An 18,985-nucleotide genomic window follows, 5' to 3' on the forward strand; every position below is an offset into this window, starting at 1 on the left:
AGCTCTTTGAGAACAGAGACTGCTTTTACCTTTCTCAGCATCCTCAGTGCTTACTTAGCACAGTGCTTGGCACATAGTGACTGCTTAATAAGTCCCTATTGATTGAAGTATCTATTGAGTACCTGCTTTATGTCCAAGCCTGAACAGGGAAGTGTGGTGGATACAATAGAAAAAGCCCTCATCCCTGCCCTCTGGAGTGCAACTGCTAATTGGTGAAAAAGAAGAATGAATACTAGCAAGAACCAGTTGAAAAATGATATGGCAGCACATTTGTCTGATTCTTTAGGAGGCTAATATGATCATTATAAGAAACAGTTGTGACCCATGGAGTAAAATATAAAAAGCCCAATTAGAAAATAGAAGTGAATAAAAAAAGATGAAGAAAGGAAAATCTTAAAATTTCAGTTCAAGAACAAACAAAAAACCATTTGTTAACGAAATGCCTTTAATGGGCATTGTGATAGGCTGGGACACTGTGACAGGTGCTTTTATACAAGAAAAATATTTCCTGTTTACAAGAAATTTACATTCTACTTTCCACTTCAAAGGTCCTCAGAGGAAATTTTTGTACCTAAAAACTATATGGATATGAAGTAATAGTCTTCAGATTATATATTTGAGGATTTCTAAGGATGGTATTTTATTTTAAAGTATCTGGAAATGGTTTTCCCCCTAGGTCAGAGTCCTATGATACTTTAAAGTTACTTATTTTCTTTTTCAATTGCATAAAGGAAGTGGATGATGGCCCTGTGGTTGTGTCCTCTGGTCAGGTGGAAGATTTGGAGTGAGGGGCTTTAGAATCAAATCCTCTCAGTCACTTACTACTTATGACTTTAGTCAACTAACAGTCTTTCTGTTCTCAGTTTCCTCATCTTTAAAATGAGGGGTTTGAACTAGATGACCTCTAAGGTATCTTCCAGCCCTAAATCAGTGCTGTTATTATCCTCTTCAGAGGGGTTATCCCCATTCCTAGCCAGGAACCCCCCCAAATTCTTCCTGTCTATCAGCAAGTCAATCATTTCCCCTTTCCCTCTTCTTCTTGTGCGTTATCATCTTCCTCTATGTTATCTGCTCTTGGAGGAATTAATCTCTTTTCTTCGTTCCTTCATTGCTCAGTTGGATATATAATATTTTCTGGGTATCTTTCAGTTTCAGAGAAGGCAATCTAATAATTAGTTAAGGTTCTTTTTTATTGCTTTTAAAAATCTGAATTCTTAAATTCTGCCAAGTCAATTTTATATGAGTTTAGCCCGGAAGTCTGGTAGCAAGAATAGTCCAGATGGCAGGGCTTGACTCCCTCCATTTCCATCTAAGTCTCTGTCCATTAAAGCTGACACATATGTATCCCTATGTTCCTGGCTTCACCACCTCTCCCAAGTTCAGCTCCTCCCTGCTAACCAGCAGCTGTTTCCCAAGAAAGGACATAATGTTCCTGTCTTTTCTCTCCCACACGAGAGATGGATGTGGTTTGGCAAAAAGTGAGGGATTCCTGGGAAAGAGAAGAGCCTTTGGGTGGTCCATGTGTGTTCGGTGCACGTTTATGTGTATCTGGGACCAGAATTGTGGTTGTAATGGCTGTAAGGAGAAAACTGTACCCAAGGGGGCAAAGGGTTGGAAAAAGAAAAGCAAGCTGGGGAAGATGAAAATTATATCCATAGCAAGAGGAAGGGGAGAGTTTTCTTTTCCTTTTATCCCAAACTTGGAATTGGGAGAAACATAAAGGTTGCATTGTATTTTGTTCCTTAAATTAAAAGTAACTTAGGGACAGCTAAGTGTCTCAGTGGTTAGGGAGTCAGACCTAGAGATGGGAGGTCCTGGGTTCAAATCTGGCCTCAGACACTTCCCAGCTGTGTGACCCTGTACAAATCACTTAACCCCAATTGCCTAGCCCTTACTGTTCTTCTGCCTTGGAACCAATTGTATTGATTACTAGGTGGAAGGTAAGGATTAAAAAAAAGTAACTTAAGTAGAAACTGCATCGTGAGAAAATTGTATACTTATTGCAATATTACCAAGCTAGGCATTTAATTCTTTCTCCTCAGATTCTGAGATGATGTGTTTTATGTAGGGAATGGCTGAAACAGCTGTTGTTGTTTTTAAAATGCGTCTGGACCCATTACACCTCAATGCCAGGTCAGATTGACTTAGGAACTTGGCAGTCAAGTGCCATTACCAAGTGGGTGACATTACCTTCTTATGAGAGATGCTGCTTTAGGGACTGACATATATTGGGCCAATTGGGCTCCCTTCTCTGGTTTTCTGCTATAGACATCAGTTTTATGGCTTGCACACAAGGTGGTGCTGGTGCTTCATCTGAGCTGAGAGCCCCCAAAATCAATTCTATTCAACTTTTCCCCACTCCGCATGATGTTTGCTAAATGAAATAAAAGGGAGGAAAAGGCTTTTTAAAGTATTGTCCTTGATCTATGAAACTGACACTTTCAACTCATCATCAGAAGGGAATGTATTTGTAGCAGTCTTTATCTCCATTAGTTGTGAATGTTTTGCATGGTTTAACTTACACTCTCACACATTCAAGAGATTGCTGATCCTTGGGTTAGGGACTTAGAGTGAAGGAACTCATTACTTTGATGAAGCCTTGACCAATAGAGTGGACCCTATCACACTACTGAGTCAAGAAAGTCAGGATGGTAGAGATGGAAGATCTTGGGTTCAAAGCTGGCCTCAGACACTTCCTAGTTGTGTGACCTTGGGCAAGTCACTTAACTCCCATTGCTTAGCCCTTGCCACTCTTCTGCCTTAGAACTAAAACACAGTATTGATTCCAAGATTGAAGGGAAGAATTTAAAAATTTTTAAAAGTCAGAATGGGCCAACATAAAGTACCAGGTAGTTTTTTTTTTCTAGTGTTTCCTAGGCTTTTCTCTCAGACCAAGTATGGATCATGGGATTTATAGCTGGAAGAGATCATTCCATCAACCAACCAATGGAACAATCAACAAACATTTATTAAGTACCCATTATATGCTTGGTTCTAAGGATACAAATACAAAAAAAGAAAATAATTCCTACTCTCAAAGAACTTATCTTCTTTTTTTTTTTAAATTTTATAGTATTTTATTTGATCATTTCCATGCATATTAAAGACAAAGATCATTTTCTTTTCCTCCCTCCCACCCCCCGTGGTCGACGCGTGATTCCACTGGTATCATATGTGTTCTTGACTCGAACCTATTGCCATGTTGTTAGTATTTGCATCAGAGTGTTCACTCAGAGTCTTTCCTCTGTCATGTCCATTGTAGTCAGGCAGTTGCTTTTCCTCGGTGTTTCTACTCCCTCAGTTTGTCCTCTGCTTATGGATAGTGTTTTTTTCTCCTTGATCCCTGCAGATTGTGCAGGGGCATTACACTGCCACTAATGGAGAAGTCCATTACGTTCGATTATACCACAGTGTGTTTGTCTCTGTGTACAATAAAGAACTTATCTTCTAATGAGTTCAACTTCCATCCTCCTAACCCTCCTACCCCAGCTGCATTAATTTCTAGATAAAGAAACTGAGGGCTATAGATGTTAAGTGACCTACCCAAGGCCACAAAGAAAGCAAGGAGCAGAACTGGCACCATGACCCAGGTTCACCAACTCTAGCCATATTCTGGGTCTCAGAAGAAAAAACTAGCATGGGCTTTCATCTTTTCTAACATGAACCTTTCTTGTAATGAATACATCTTTCAAAGAGAGTGAGAAATGTTCAATTCTGCAGCTGAGTCAAAAGATTAAAAAACTGGGATAGCTGCTTACCAGCTTTGTGACCCTGGAGAACTTGCTTACCCAGGCTGAGCCATAGTTTCTTTATTGATAAATCAGAGACAATAACATCTTCAGTTTCTCCCTCCTAGAGATCAGAGGACAAGAAGGATCAGATGAATTTATTTATGCAAAGCACTCTGTCGTTACCAAGCCTTGTGCAAATGCACTCACTGACATGAATTATTATATTGTATATCATTGGAGAAGAGGGAGTGAGTTTTTTACCTCATATCCCCAGTACCTTTATAACACAGTATCTTGAAATCATCAGGCATTTAAATAAATGCCTTGGGGGGGGGGATGGGGAAGGCATCCTGATACTTATTTTCCAGCTTTACCACCTTCACTACAAGTAACAATGACTCACTGCTTGCTTCTCTCTGAAATGAGATACCTTTTAGTCTACTAGCCATGGAAAGAAAGTGAGTCTTTGGTTGGTTTGACTCCAGGTCCTGTGCTGTTTGGGGACAACCCCATTCAGTTATTTTTTTCCCTGATCTCCTTTAGCTTCTTTTGTTAGTTATTTAGATTTTTAGGATGAATACATTCTGTTCACATGTGTACATGTGTGTGCATTTTGAATAACATTTTATGACTCCTAAGAATGAACTGTAGATTTTTTGGGGGGAAGGAGGGGTTGGAATGGGTTTCATTTCCCCTTAGGGTACACTTTGTCACCTCACTTGTGGTCTAGGCTGAAACACAAGGTTTCAAATTGACTTCAGTGATGAGGACACTCCCAATTTCTTGGGCAATGCTCTTGACTGGTTTTCATTTGAACAAAACAAAACATTTAGTTTGTAGCCCAAGCTACAAACTGGGCTTTGTGGGCTCCTCAAAGCTACACCGAAGTTCAATGCACAAGTCCTTCAGCTGGCATCTAACTAAAACCAATTTGTCATAATGCCCATTCCAATCCTTTTCTTGAAAAACAAACAAAAAGCCAATCTATTACACCTTAACATAATACAAAGATTTTTAAAAATTAAATCTATTGGTAATATAAATAACTAGGAAAATCCTTTCATAATTACAGGGCATACTTTCCCACAGCTTCCTGGGCCAACAGTGGGAGAAAAAATATAGAGTCTGTTTAACTTGTGCTTCAAAGATGATATGCCAGGTGGAACACTTGTCTGTCTTGGAAGTTGCTTCTTACTACTTTCCCATAAATCTGCTAATATCGTATGTTGGTCTCTTGATGTCACCTGCAAGGCTACTTTCTTATCCATCTTCTTTCTATTGAGTTCCTATTGTCACTTGCTGTTTCTCCACTGAATCATACTAATCAGGTGACTTCATTCCCTGCAAGGAATGCTTCCAATTCATGTGTCAATTATCAAATAATCTCAGAGGCATTATAGTTCTTTTGTGCAGCAAATCCCAAGTTGTACCTAGCCAGCATAGCTAGAGTCTCTAAGGTCAAATCTATATTTTGGATGCTTTGATTTCCTCTCACTAGCAACTCTTCCAAGCCCATCTGATATTTTGGTTGGAATAACTAATTCCTTTCAACCCCCATCATGCCCTGAGCAGCTAGCAATAGGACACTCTAGAATATCCAGCAGTCTCTCTTAACTAGATCAAAAAGTCAGGGTAAAAGTGGCAACTTGTGTCTTATATTCTGTGAAAGAGGCATGAAGAAAGAGAGAACTTCATGTTTGCAAAACAAAGCTGGGGACCTGATCTGCCAATCAAGGTGAAGATTCCAAATAGAATGTTCCCAGGAAAGGCAGTTGGAGCCTGGCCTGAGGAGATAAACTGGGCGATTTCTTCTCTAGGGTGTCTGATCAAGAGACACTGATTTCATCTGTCCTAGGTTGAAGGACCTTGGGGGGGGGGGACTTCTGGAATTAATCTGAGAAGAAATTTACTTTTGTTGGTGGCTTTGTGTAATTGGAAGAAGAAAGAAGACTTAACAGTTGTCCTCCATCTCTTGACTGTCCCTGAGTCACAGTTGTGACAAGACTAACATTTCCCAAAACCTTCATAACCCTTCCTTGTAGATTAGGGACAAACCTCATCCTTCTCACCTCAATCCCCATCCTGTTGTTCCCATTAAACCCCTTTACTTGAGAAAAGAAGAGTAAAGAATATTTCTCTGAAATCTCATAGTTCCCCTGAGTTACTTAGAAGGTGGCTACTAAGACCCGGGGAGGGGAAAGGGAGGCAGAAGTGTGTGGGTAGAAACTGGGAGGTGAAGGGAGGAGGCGAAGGGTAGAAATATCTTGATCTATTAGCCATCATTAGTGATCAATAGGCAACCCCAGAGTAACCCCTCTAGCAGCATCTCTCTCCATCTCTCATTTTCTCTCATCTATCTCAATTACAAGTAGGTACCCTCAGATTCCCCTCGTAGCTGTCTAGTCATTGCCAGAGTACCCATTACCACAACAAGAAATATTCTACACAGATTATCTCTTTAATACAATTCCTATAACAACAACCAAATTACTACTGAAAGTGATTTTTTGATTAATATTCCTTTTCACCTCCCTTTCTCTGGCTTGATTTCATTTGAATATCTTCATCAATATGATGAAAACTCCAATTTCAGAGAGGGGAATTCAGTGTGTTAAAAAAGATTAAAGGCACCTAAATCAGAGAGAGACTAAGCTAGCCAATCTCTCTGAAGTAAACTAGGTGTATGTTCATGATTCCAGACCATAAGGCAAAATGTTCTAGTGTCTGCCATTATTACTTATACCCGTTCTCCAGAAAAGATAGATGTAGTATAGATTTTTGTTCTTCCTTTCTGATATGGCCCCTCATCAGTTTCTAGATAGGGAGAAATAGAAAGATCCCTCTCTATTCATTTCTGCTTAACATTTTTCAGTTCTTCTTAAAAAGAGCCTATACAATTTTTAAAAATCCTATACAGTTTTCTCTCCTTTTTAAATAATCATTTTCAGTGGGATCATTTGGATTTTAAAAGGGACTTTAAAACTCTATTTAGTCCAACTCCTTGAAACTTAGTTTACAATATTAAGATATGAGGGAAATTGCCAAGTTTTTATTTACAGTTAAACCCCCAATCCATAATGAGTTTGGCAGGCTGCTAATTATAGTAACCTAATTTGGTTTTGTCCTGATTTGCCAAGTAAAGGGGGTTGTAAAAATTTAGGTGAATGTGTTTTGCTTCTATTCCTCTAGTGTAACCAACAATTGGCATGCAATTCTAATATTTTTTAATTATATTGTTTATGCTTATCTTTTTCCTTTCCAAATAGAGTAAAAACAGTAAGGGCAGTGACTATGTCTCATACATGTCTTGTACTACCCATAGTGCCCGAGCATCATGCTCAGCATAAAGAAGGTGTTCAGTAAATATTTTTGTTTGATGAATTGATTGACTAGATTAAATTTCTATGGGTGTTCCCCAACGGTCTGTCTTTAGCCCTCTTTTCTTTAACCTATATACTATCTCACTTAGTGATCTTGCCAGCTCCCATGGGTTTAATTATAATCTCTATGCGGATGATTCTCAGATTTTTCTTTTATCCCTACTTAACCTTTATTCTGACCTCTTCACATCACCAGACATATTGAATCAGATGTCTTCGTGTTGAACTCAAACATATTCTAAACAAAAACTTGTCTAATTCCCCCCAAATCTTCTCCCCATTCCAAATTACCTATTACTATTGAAGAGGGCACCACTCTTCTCCTAGTCACCTGGAAACACAAACAGTTATCCTCAGCTCCTCATTCTTTTTCATCCCTCATGTTTAATTTGTTGCCAAGGCTTGCTGATTTTATTTTAAAACATTTTTCATGTACATCTCCTTTTCTTTAGACATACAGTCACTATGCTGGTATAGCTCACCTCATCACCTTTCTCCAGAACTATTAGAAAAACTTTCTGGTTGGGCTTCCCATTACTACTGCATTCCCTCTGAGATTATTTCCCATTTGCCTTCTATATATTTTGTATGTATACATTGCTTGCATGTTGATTCCCCCATTAAAATGATAGCAAAAACGTTTTTTGCCTTTCTGTGTATTCCCAGTACAAAACAGTGCCTACCACACTGTTAATGCATAATAAATGCTTGTTAACTTTTCTGGATACCATCTTTCTAGGATGTAGTACGGATTTTCCCCCCTTTCTCTGAATATAATCCATGTATATATCTAGATTTTAACTTGCTTCTCCCACTTAAAGAAGAAAGGGTGGGGGAAAGCAAAGGCAAATTGGAGGGGGATAAGAATTCTAAATTTATATAGTCCACATACTTAAAGGCCAAAGGGAACTAAGACCACCGGACCCGATCCTCCTTTTTTGTTTTATTTTAAGACATGAAAAAGGTGAAAACAGGTTCACATTGCTAATAATCATCTGAGACAAAATTTGAACCCAGGTCTTCCTGACTTAAAATTGGTGCCCTCTTCATTATGTCTTATTGTTCTAACTCTCTACACTATAAAGAAGACCATGTCTTCTGCAAGTTTTTACCATACTTATAAGATAGTGAATATTCTCAAAAGAATAATTGAAGCCTATAAATTCACGAATTCATTGGCCTCTATAATGGAACAACTTTTTGTGGTTGGAAATTAACATAGTGTAATGGACCAGAATCAACAGACCTAGATTCTAAGCTTGACTCTTCCACTGATTAGCTTTAGAAGTTTGAGTGAATCATTGAATCTCTTTAGGCTTAAGTTTCCTCATTTGTAAAGAGAGAGGGCTGGACTTGATGGCCTCTTAGGTTCTTTTCAGCTTTGAATCTCTGACACCTATGATGAAATGATTGCTAAGGTTCTTTTTTACACCTAGCATTTTCTTTTAACAACTCTAAGATAGAAGGGCAAGGGCTAAGCAAATGAAATTAAATGACTTGCCGAGGGTCACACAGCTAGGAGGTATCTGAGGCCATATTTGAATTCAGGTCCTCTTGACTCCAGACTTGGTACTCTATCCACTGTGCCATCTAGCTACCCTTACCTTGTATTTTTAATGATGAGACCATAAGACACTAAAAGACTTTAGAATTGGAATAACTCTAGGTATCCTTCTAGCCTGAATATTCCTCCAATGAGTCTAGTGAAAAGAACACTAGACTTAGTTGGAAAGATTGGTGGGTTGAAATCCCAAGGCTACTAATCTCAATCATACCAATTAAGGACAGGGGACTTTGCTTCTCTGGACATTGTTTTATTAGCTCCAAAAATGAACTAGATTTTCTTTAAGATCCTTTCCAGCATTGTGATTCTGTGACTCTATGACCTGGTTCTTTTTAAAATCTCCAAGTGTCACAGACCAGAAGTGTTCTCTTTGTTGAGTTGGAAAAGCCAAACTCCTGGCTAGTTTAGTCATCTGAAGGCTCTCTCCAGTGGGTGACGTCAGGCTCCATGCCTCAATCATTGAATTGAACTGGCAGCCTTTGTAAAACCTCAGTCTAATGCTTTGTATAAACCACAGGGGTCTGCTCCTGGGAGAGGAACATTTGTAGGAATGATGGGGAATGGTGTTCCAACAGGAAAAAGTGATGTAATGAAGCAGGGGGAACAAAGCCACATATGTGGTTACTTTGCTTTTAAGTACATTTGTCTGTATGGGATGTACATAATTACCAAAGAGACATTTTGTCAGATTCTCTCTCTCTCTCTCTTTTTTTTTTTTTACCTCCTGGCTACATTTGGTTTCCCCTTTTACTTCAGGAAGAGGGGGTTACATTATTCTAAACATTTATTAAAACATACAATTCTATGAATCAAAGAATTGAGCAGTTCAAACTAATGAATATTAGTGATGGGAGCAATGCTATTTTCTGGGATGACAAAAATTAGTGATGATAATGACCCTTTAATTTGAGAAACCAAAAGTAGTAGAGGAGCATCAATTTCTCTCTTCTTCTTGATAATCGCTTTTCTCCAGGTTTTTGTGATACTATTCTTTCCTGGTTGTCCTCTCACCCAACTGCTCCTTTCCAGCATCCTTTGCTAGATCTTTATCCAGGTGATGCTAATCTGTCCTGGATCCTTTCTATTTCTCCCTTTTTTATTGCTAAGGTTATTATTTCACTTGGTGATCTCATCAGCTCCCATGAATTCAATTATTATTTCTATGTTGATCATTCTCAAATTGGATTATCTTGCCCTACATTATTTATTGTCCTCCAGGCTAGCATCTACAACTGCCTATTAAATATCTCAAACAGGATATCTTGTGAACATCTCAAATTCAACATGTTTAAAACTGAACTCTTTTTTCCTTCTAAATCCTTCTCCCCTCCTTGAGGGCACCACCATTTTCTCTATCCCACAGGCTCAAAACCTAGGCATCATCCTTAATTCTTTTCCCTTCATGACCCACCCCTCCCCAAGTCCAATCTTGATGTGAAGAACTGTTAATTTTTTTTCACATCTCTCATATATGCCCCCTTCTCTCTTCTGACACTGTTACCGCCCTGGAGCTGATATCACCTCCCACCTGGGCTCCTGCAATATCCCAGTTCTTGATCTGGCTGCCATCCAGTCCATCTTCCACTTGGCTATCAAAGCAATCTTCCTAAAATGAAGCTCTGGCTATGTCATTTGCCCACCCCTACTCAATATACTCCAGTGGCTTCCTATCACTTCTAGTATCAAATTTAAAATAATCTGTTTGACCCTCAAAGTCCTTCATAACCTGCCTTTCTCTTCTTTTCTGGTCTTACATCATACAGCCAGCTCCCCCCAACCCCCCATATATTCAGTGAAGTGAAACTAGCCTCCTTGATATTTGTCACACAAAACAAATTTCAGTCTGGGTTATTCCCCATTTCCAGAACATCTCCATCCTTATCTGTTTTCTTGGACTCTCTAGTTTTCTTCAAGTCTTAGCTAAAATCCCACCTTATATAGGAAACCTTTCTTAATCCTTCTTCTTGTGCCTTACCTCCATAGATTATTTACAATTTATCCGACATATAGCTTGTTTTGTATGTATTAAATGTTTTTCCTCCATTAGATTATGAGCTCCTCAAAAGTAGGGATTAACTTTTATGATTTTCTGTGTTCTGTGTTTAGTACAATGCCTGACACATAGTAGGTACTTAATAAAAATATTTATTGACTGAGTGACTGACTGGCTGGTTAGAAGCAGAGAAGTCAATAAGTAGAATGAAATAAGTATACCTACTCATATTTTATTTCAGAAATGAGCAAAAATTCTGTCAGTTTTATAAAAACTGCAAGTACAAAATAATAAATAGGTGAATTCAACAAGACTATAGTATGAGAAAATAACATCCAGTCTATCAAATACTAGATTGACCAAGGCAGAATACAGTAGGAGATCACCTTCCTGTTATGGATATGCAACCTCTCTTAAAGCCATCCATTAAAAAAAAATCCTTACCTTCTGTTTTAGAATTGACATTAAGTATTGGCTTCAAGACAGAAGAAGAGGGTGGAGTCAAGATGGCAGCTTAGAGACAGCAAAAGTTCAGACCTCCACAACCCTTCCTCATTGAATCAAAAACACAATGCTTTGAGGGTGCTGAAAACTAAATCTAACAACAGGATAGAGCTAGGGAACCCTCCTGCTGGACTCAGCTTAAAAGGTATGCCCCTCCCCGCAAAAAAAGCCTGAACTCTAGAACACTTGGGCTTAAGAGGAAGGAAAAAGGAAGGTCCCAGGACCCCTCCCCCACCTAAAGTGCTGAGCCTCCAGCAGTGACTTGAATTTGTGGGCAGTTAAGGGTTCTAGTCCAGAGCGAGTACCTTGCTGGCATAGCTATGCCAAGCTCAGGGCATTGAACACAGGTGGCAAAGAGGCAAATGGAGGAGAAGCCCAGAGCAGGCAGCCTAGGTACAGCCAAGAAATTCTATCTTGGCCCTCAACCCCCCTCCCCCCGCCCCCTTCTCAAGGTTTTGGCCTCAGGGCACAGCCATCTTTGTAGATCAACTCCACCATGGCTCAATCTTATCAAGAGGGCAGATAAGAAGCCTTCAGAGGGCAGGGAAGCTCAAGCTTCAACATCCCCTCCCCCACAGATTAATCTGAGAGCCTTGCTGACTAAGCTCCAGGCAAGTGAGAAGCCTAGCTCCTCTTCAGTCAATTACAGGGGGGATAGAAGGGGAGAAATATGAGTAAACAACAAAAAAGAAAAAAGAAATTACAATCAACAGCTTCTATTCAGGCAATGAACAAAGAGCAAATGGAACAGAGGAGCATCAAGGAACACCACACAAAAACACAGAAACTCCAGGGAATTGAACACAGGCTTTGGAAAAACTCAAAATATAATTCAAAAAACAATTGAGAGGCTGGAGACAACTGGGAAAAGAACTTAAAAAACAAAATAAGTTATCTGGAAACAGAAAAGAGTGTCTTGAAAGCCAAAATTAACCAGCTTGAAAATTAGGCAAAGGAGATGAAAGATCAGAAGGAGAAGAGTGACCAAAAAGCCAGGGATGGAATTCAGTCTTTAAAAACTAGAATCCATCAACTAGAAGCAAATGACTTCACAAGGCAGCAAGAAGCTATAAAACAAAATCAAAAGAATGAAAAAATTGAGGAAAATATGATACATCTCATTCACAAAATGGAAGATCTAGAAAACAGGTTCAGGAGAGACAACTTAAGAATCACTGGACTACCGGAAGATCATGACAAAAGAAAAATCCTGGATATCATTCTACAGGAAATTATCCAAGAAAACTGCCCAATATTCTATATCAAGAGGGAAAAGTGGAGATTGAAAGAATCCACAGATCACTCCCTGTACTTAATCCTCAGTTGACAACACCCAGAAATGTTTTAGCCAAATTCAAGAACTACCAGTCCAAGGGAAAAATATTACAAGCTGCTAAGAAGAAGTCATTCAGATACCATGGAACCACAGTTAGGATAACACAAGATCTGGCTGCATCTACACTGAGGAACTGAAAGGCATGGAATATGATATTCCGGAAAGAAAGGGAACTAAGCATACAACCAAGATTAACTACCCAGCAAAACTGACCATATTCTTACAGGGGAAAGTATGGTCATTTAATAAAATAGAAGACTTCTAAGCATTCATAAAGAAAAGACTAGACTTGAACAGAAAATTTGATGCCCAAATACAGAACTCAAGAGAATCACCAAAAGGAAATTAAGAAAGGGGAAAAAACAAACCAAAACAACAACAACAACTTTTTTTAAGGGACCCAATAACCCAATAAGTTAAAATGATTTTTATCCCTACAAGAAAAGAGGATTTTGGTAACTCTTAAAAACTCTTATTATCACCTGGGTAGCTAGAAGAATTATACTCAGAGGGAATAGTGAAAAATTGTATAGGATGAAACACCAAGACATATATGTGTGTGTGTGTGTGTGTGTGTATATACTCACATATATTCATATATTAACAAATTAGGGAGGCCAGAGGTCAATGAATCAGACATGCAAATTAAAAAAAAACTAGAAAGTGAACAAATTAAAAATCCTCAGATGAAAATTTAATTAGAGATCCTAAAAATCAAAGGAGAAATTAATAAAATTGAAAGTAAAAGAACTATTGAATTAATAAATAAGGCTAAAAGCTGGCACTTTGAAAAAACAAATAAAATAGACAAAGTATTGGTCAATCTAATTAAAAAAAGGAAAGAAGAAAACCAAATTAACAGTATCAGAGATGAAAAGGGAGACCTCACCTCTAATGAGGAGGAAATTAAGGCAATCATTAAAAACTATTTTGCCCAATTATATGGCAATAAATATGGCAATCTAGGTGATATGGATAAATATTTACAAAAATATAAATATAAATTGCCTAGATTAACAAAAGAAGAAATAGAATATCTAAATAACCCCATATCAGAAAAAGAAATTGAACAAGCCATCAAAAAACTCCCTAAGTAAAAAATCCCTAGGACCAGATGGATTCACAAATGAATTCTATCAAACATTCAAAAAACAACTAATCCCAATATTATACAAACTATTTGATAGAATAAGCAAAGGAGTTTTACCAGATTCCTTTTATGACACAAATATGGTTCTGATTCCAAAGCCAGACAGGTCAAAAACAGAGAAAGAAAATTATAGACCAATCTCCTTAATGAATAGATGTAAATATCTTAAAAAGAATACTAGCAAAAAGACTCCAAAAGGGATAACAAGGGTTATTCATTATGATCAGGTGGGATTTATACCAGGAATGCAAGAATGGTTCAATATCAGGAAAACCATCCACACAATTGACCATATCAACAAGCAAATCAACCAAAATCATATGATTATTTCAATAGATGCAAAAAAAGCCTTTGACAAAATATAACACTCATTCCTATTGAAAACACTAGAAAGTATAAGAATAGAAGGTTCTTTCCTAAAAATAATAAACAGTAGATATCTAAAACCATCAGCAAACATCATCTGCAATGGGGATAAGCTAGAAGCCTTCCCAATAAGATCAGAAGTGAAACAAGGATGCCCATTATCACCTCTATTATTTAACATTGCACTAGAAACAGCAGTAGTAGCAACTAGAGAAGAAAAAGAAATTGAAGGTATTAAAATAGGCATTAAGGAGAACAAGCTATCACTCTTTGCAGAAGATATGATGATCTACTTAAAGAATCCTAGAGAATCAACTAAAAAGCTAATAGAAATAATCAACAACTTTAGCAAAGTTGCAGGATACAAAATAAACCCATATAAGTCATCAGCATTTCTCTGTATTTCTAACACATCTCAACAGCAAGAATTAGAAAGAGAAATTCCATTTAAAATCACCCTAGATAATATAAAATACTTAGGAATCTATCTGCCATAACAAACACAGGAACTATATGAACACAACTACAAAACACTTTCACACAATTAAAACTAGATATAAATAATTAGAAAAACATTAATTGTCCATGGGTAGGACAAGCTAACATAATAAAAATGACAATCCTACCCAAACTTATTTACTTATTTAGTGCCATACCCATTGAACTACCAAAAAACTTTTTTACTGTATTAGAAAAAACCATAACAATGTTCATTTGGAAGAACAAAAGATCAAGGATATCCAGGGAAATAATGAAGAAAAATGTGAACGAAGGTGGCCTTTATAAGGGTAATTTTAGGGTTGTGACTTAATCTAAATTAATTTGGTTGCCAGAGGATATCCCAAATAAAATACCTGTCAGTTTGGAAATTTTATGGTGGTTTAATTAATATAGAGGGAAGGAATTAAGGAGAAGAGAGAGAGGAAGGGTATAGGATTTCTCCCACCTGGTCTGTGCCAGGGGGAGTTCAAAGACCTTCACTGTGAGGTCTTTTCAGGAGATTAGAGGCTTTCTTAAGAGGACAGTGTTTGGAAGGCAAAGGAGAAAAGAATCAGCCTAAACTCTGAGAGAGCTCAGTGAAGATGCCTCAACTGAACTAGGCTACTAAGATTCTCCCAGTATTGTATCAAGGAAACTCATCGCTAAACCCAGACAATAGCTGCCATCACGCCAAGCTGCTAAGACACTCAGCACGCTGCCACCAGAGCCACTTCTCCATGAAAAGAGCCTGAGAGAGGAAGTGACGCGAAATATATAGACCACTTTTACATCACTTTCCTGCATTTTACATGTATCAATGGTAGCTTAAGCTTGACTTAGGACAGCTCAGGGGTCTGTCAGTTGTTTATGATTTGTCATTTGCTAGCACATGTCTGTCATAGACCATCCTTCTCAATACTTAATCCTTAAGTAGTGGTGTAGACATTCCTGTTTTGTTAGACTAAGCAGTGTGGAGTAAATCTAAAGTTCACAATACCCCCTGATGATGATTGGGAGACTAGTCTCTCCAGTTAATCACTAAACATCCTGCACCTCCAAATTTTCTAACTGCAGGTACATACATAATTTGACCTTCTAAGAGGAAACTACAATAGTTAGATAGAAGAGGGAAATAGAAGAAAGACAGACAGCAAAACCAATGTTTGCTGGGCGCATTGACAAAAAACAATTAGGGAACAGTCCCCTTTTGGCATAAGAGTATACATTCAAATAAATGTTCAATCAAAATTCAGTTCAATCAACCAAAGTTTGTTCTGGATCTTCTTGATGTAGTGTAGGTTTTCTGGCATCTTTCTGCAACACCTTGCAGTACCAGATCTCAAACTATACTATAAAGCAGTGGTCATCAAAACAATATGGTAGTGGCTAAGAGACAAAAAGGAGGATCAGTGGAATAGACTTGGGGTAAGTGACCTCAGCAAGACAGTCTATGATAAACCCAAACATCTTAGCTTTTGGGACAGAAATACACTACTTGACAAAAACTGCTGGGAAAATTGGAAGACAGTATGGGAGAGATTGGGTTTGGATCAACACCTCACATTTCACATATAACATATAAACTAAGAATGGGTGAATGACTTGAATATAAAGAAGGAAACTATAAGTAAATTAGGTGAACACAGAGTAGTATACTTGTAAGATTTCTGGGAAAGAAAAGATTTTAAGACTAAGCAAGAGTTAGAAAAAAATTTCAAAATGTAAAATAAATAATTTTGATTACATCAAATTAAAAAAGTTTTGTACAAACAAAACAAATGCAACCAAAATTAGAAGGGAAGCAACAAATTGGGGAAAATCTTCATAACAAAAACTCTGACAAAGGTCTAATTACTAAAATTTATAAAGAGCTAAATCAGTTTTACAAAAAATCAAGCCATTTCCCAATTGATAAATGGGCAAGGGACACGAATAGGGAATTTTCAGTTAAAGAAATCAAAACTATTAATAAGCACATGAAAAAGTGTTCTACATCTCTTATAATCAGAGAAATGCAAATCAAAATAACTCTGAGGTACCACCTCACACCTAGCAGATTGGCTAACATGACAGCAAAGGAAAGTAATGAATGTTGGAGGGGATGTGGCAAAATTGGGACATTAATGCATTGCTGGTGTAGTTGTGAATTGATCCAACCATTCTGGAGGGCAATTTGGAACTATGCCCAAAGGGCACTAAAAGACTGTCTGCCCTTTGACCCAGCCATAGCACTGCTGGGTTTATACTCCAAAGAGATAATAAGGAAAAAGACTTCTACAAGAATATTCATAGCTGCGTTCTTTGTGGTGGCCAAAAATTGGAAAATGAGGGGATGCCCTTCAATTGGGGAATGGCTGAACAAATTGTGGTATATGTTGGTGATGGACTACTATTGTGGCCAAAGGAATAATCAACTGGAGGAGTTCAATGTAAACTGGAACGACCTCCAGGAATTGATGCACAGTGAATGGAGCAGAACCAGGAGAATCTTATACACATAGACTGATACACTGTGATACAATCGAATGTAATGGACTTCTCTATTAATAGCAATGCAATGATCCAGAACAATTCTGAGGGGTTTCCATGAGAAAAAATGCTATTCACATTCAGAGGAAGAACTATGGGAATAGAAACACAGAAGAAACATAACTGCTTGATCACATGGTTCAATGGGGATATGACTGAGGATGTAGACTCTAAATGATCACCCTAATGCAAACATCAACAACACGGAAATGAGTTTTGATCAAGGACACATATAAAACCCAGTGGAACTGCGCATCAGCTATGGGAGAGTATGGGGGAGGGGAGGGAAGGAACATGATTTTTGTAACCAAGGGAAAATGTTCTAAATTAACTAAATAAAATTAAAAGAAAAAAAGACAGAAGGTGGATAAGGACTAGGTAATTGTGGTTAAGTGACTTGCCTGGGGTCACATGTCTAGGTAGTATCTGAGATCACATTTGAACCCAGGACATCTATTATTTTTGGCCTTTATGTCAATCACACTATTAACTTAGATTGCATTTTCAATACACTAAAAAGTCCAGATCTTTTTTCATAAGAAACGCTCTCTATCCATTCTTTTCTCATCCTATACTTATGAAGTTAGTTTTATTTTGAATCCATGTGCAGGGCTTTATATCTATATTACATTATATCTTGCTTGATTTGGGTGGTTCTGGCCTGTCAAGATATTTTTGTCATCTACTATGTAAGCTATCTCTTCTCCCTTCCTGCCATACATTAATTTAGTAAGTATTCCACTTATACCTTTATTGAAGTAACTATTAAATATACCAAACATTATAGGGTGAAGTACATATCCCAGGGGGCTTTCTGATTGATATCTTTCTTCAAGATGATATCAGCCCAGTCTTCTTTTAGGGTCTATTCATTTAACTAGTTTCCTCTTTACCTAACTATACTATCCTCCGACAGGGTTATGTGAATAAGCTATAGCAATTCCTTGCATTAGTCTAAGACCCTTTGTTTAAAGAATCTAAACCTGTATATCTAGGGTCATAATAGGTAGAAATTACTTCAAGATAGAAATTATAAAGTTTGAGATATTTTTCTATCCATAAAATGGGTCTTTGAATGCTAATATTTTATTTGTTTTAGAATCTTCCTTGAGATCCATTCTGGCCTGTTCCAGGAGAAGATCTCTTGAAAATCTCTACCATATCTGCTCTAACAGTTCCTTTTAAATGGTTTTTTAAAATATACCCAGCTTTAACCATATTTCTGATTCCTCTTAGTAGTTTTAGGCGTTGTTATTTGGAATATTATGTGTGGATCCTTAATGAGCAAATTGAGGCAGAATAGTTTGAATGATGGGAAATCATCTCCTGCCTGCCTGATTGTGCCTTTTCAGTCTTTTTGGTGGTTTATCATCTATCATCTTCCATGCTCTCTGACCTGGGTCCTTTCTTTAGGTCTACATTCTTTCTTTTGACAATCTTATTATCTCCCATTAATTCAATAAATAAATGACTCCCAAGTCTAAATATTAGTATTAATCTCTCTTCTGAACTATAACACTCAGCCAACAATTGCCCCATGGATAGCTCCATCTAGATGGCTCATTCAACATCTCAGAGGCAATCTGTAGTAAACCAAAAACATCATCTTTTCTCTAAACTTGCTTCTGATTTAAATTCTCTGTTTCTGTGCAGGGCACTACCATTGACCCAGGCACATTAATTGTATCCTAATTTCTTCCTTTTTTATATTTAATCAGTTGTCATGTCTTGTTGACTACCTTCTCTTTCCATGATATATCTTGAATGTGTTGCTTTCTTTCCCTTTACTCACTTAGGCTTTCACCACCTCAGAGGTGAGGCTATTCTAATAGCCTCTTAATTGGTCTCTCTGCTCCCAGTGTCTTTTCTCTATCATCTACCCAAGACACAAGAGCCAAATTAATCTATGCATTGATCTGACAATGCCACCACGCTGCTTACAAACCTATAGT

This window comes from Monodelphis domestica, chromosome 2 (genome assembly GCF_027887165.1).
Source record: "Monodelphis domestica isolate mMonDom1 chromosome 2, mMonDom1.pri, whole genome shotgun sequence".
Lineage (NCBI taxonomy): Eukaryota > Metazoa > Chordata > Mammalia > Didelphimorphia > Didelphidae > Monodelphis > Monodelphis domestica.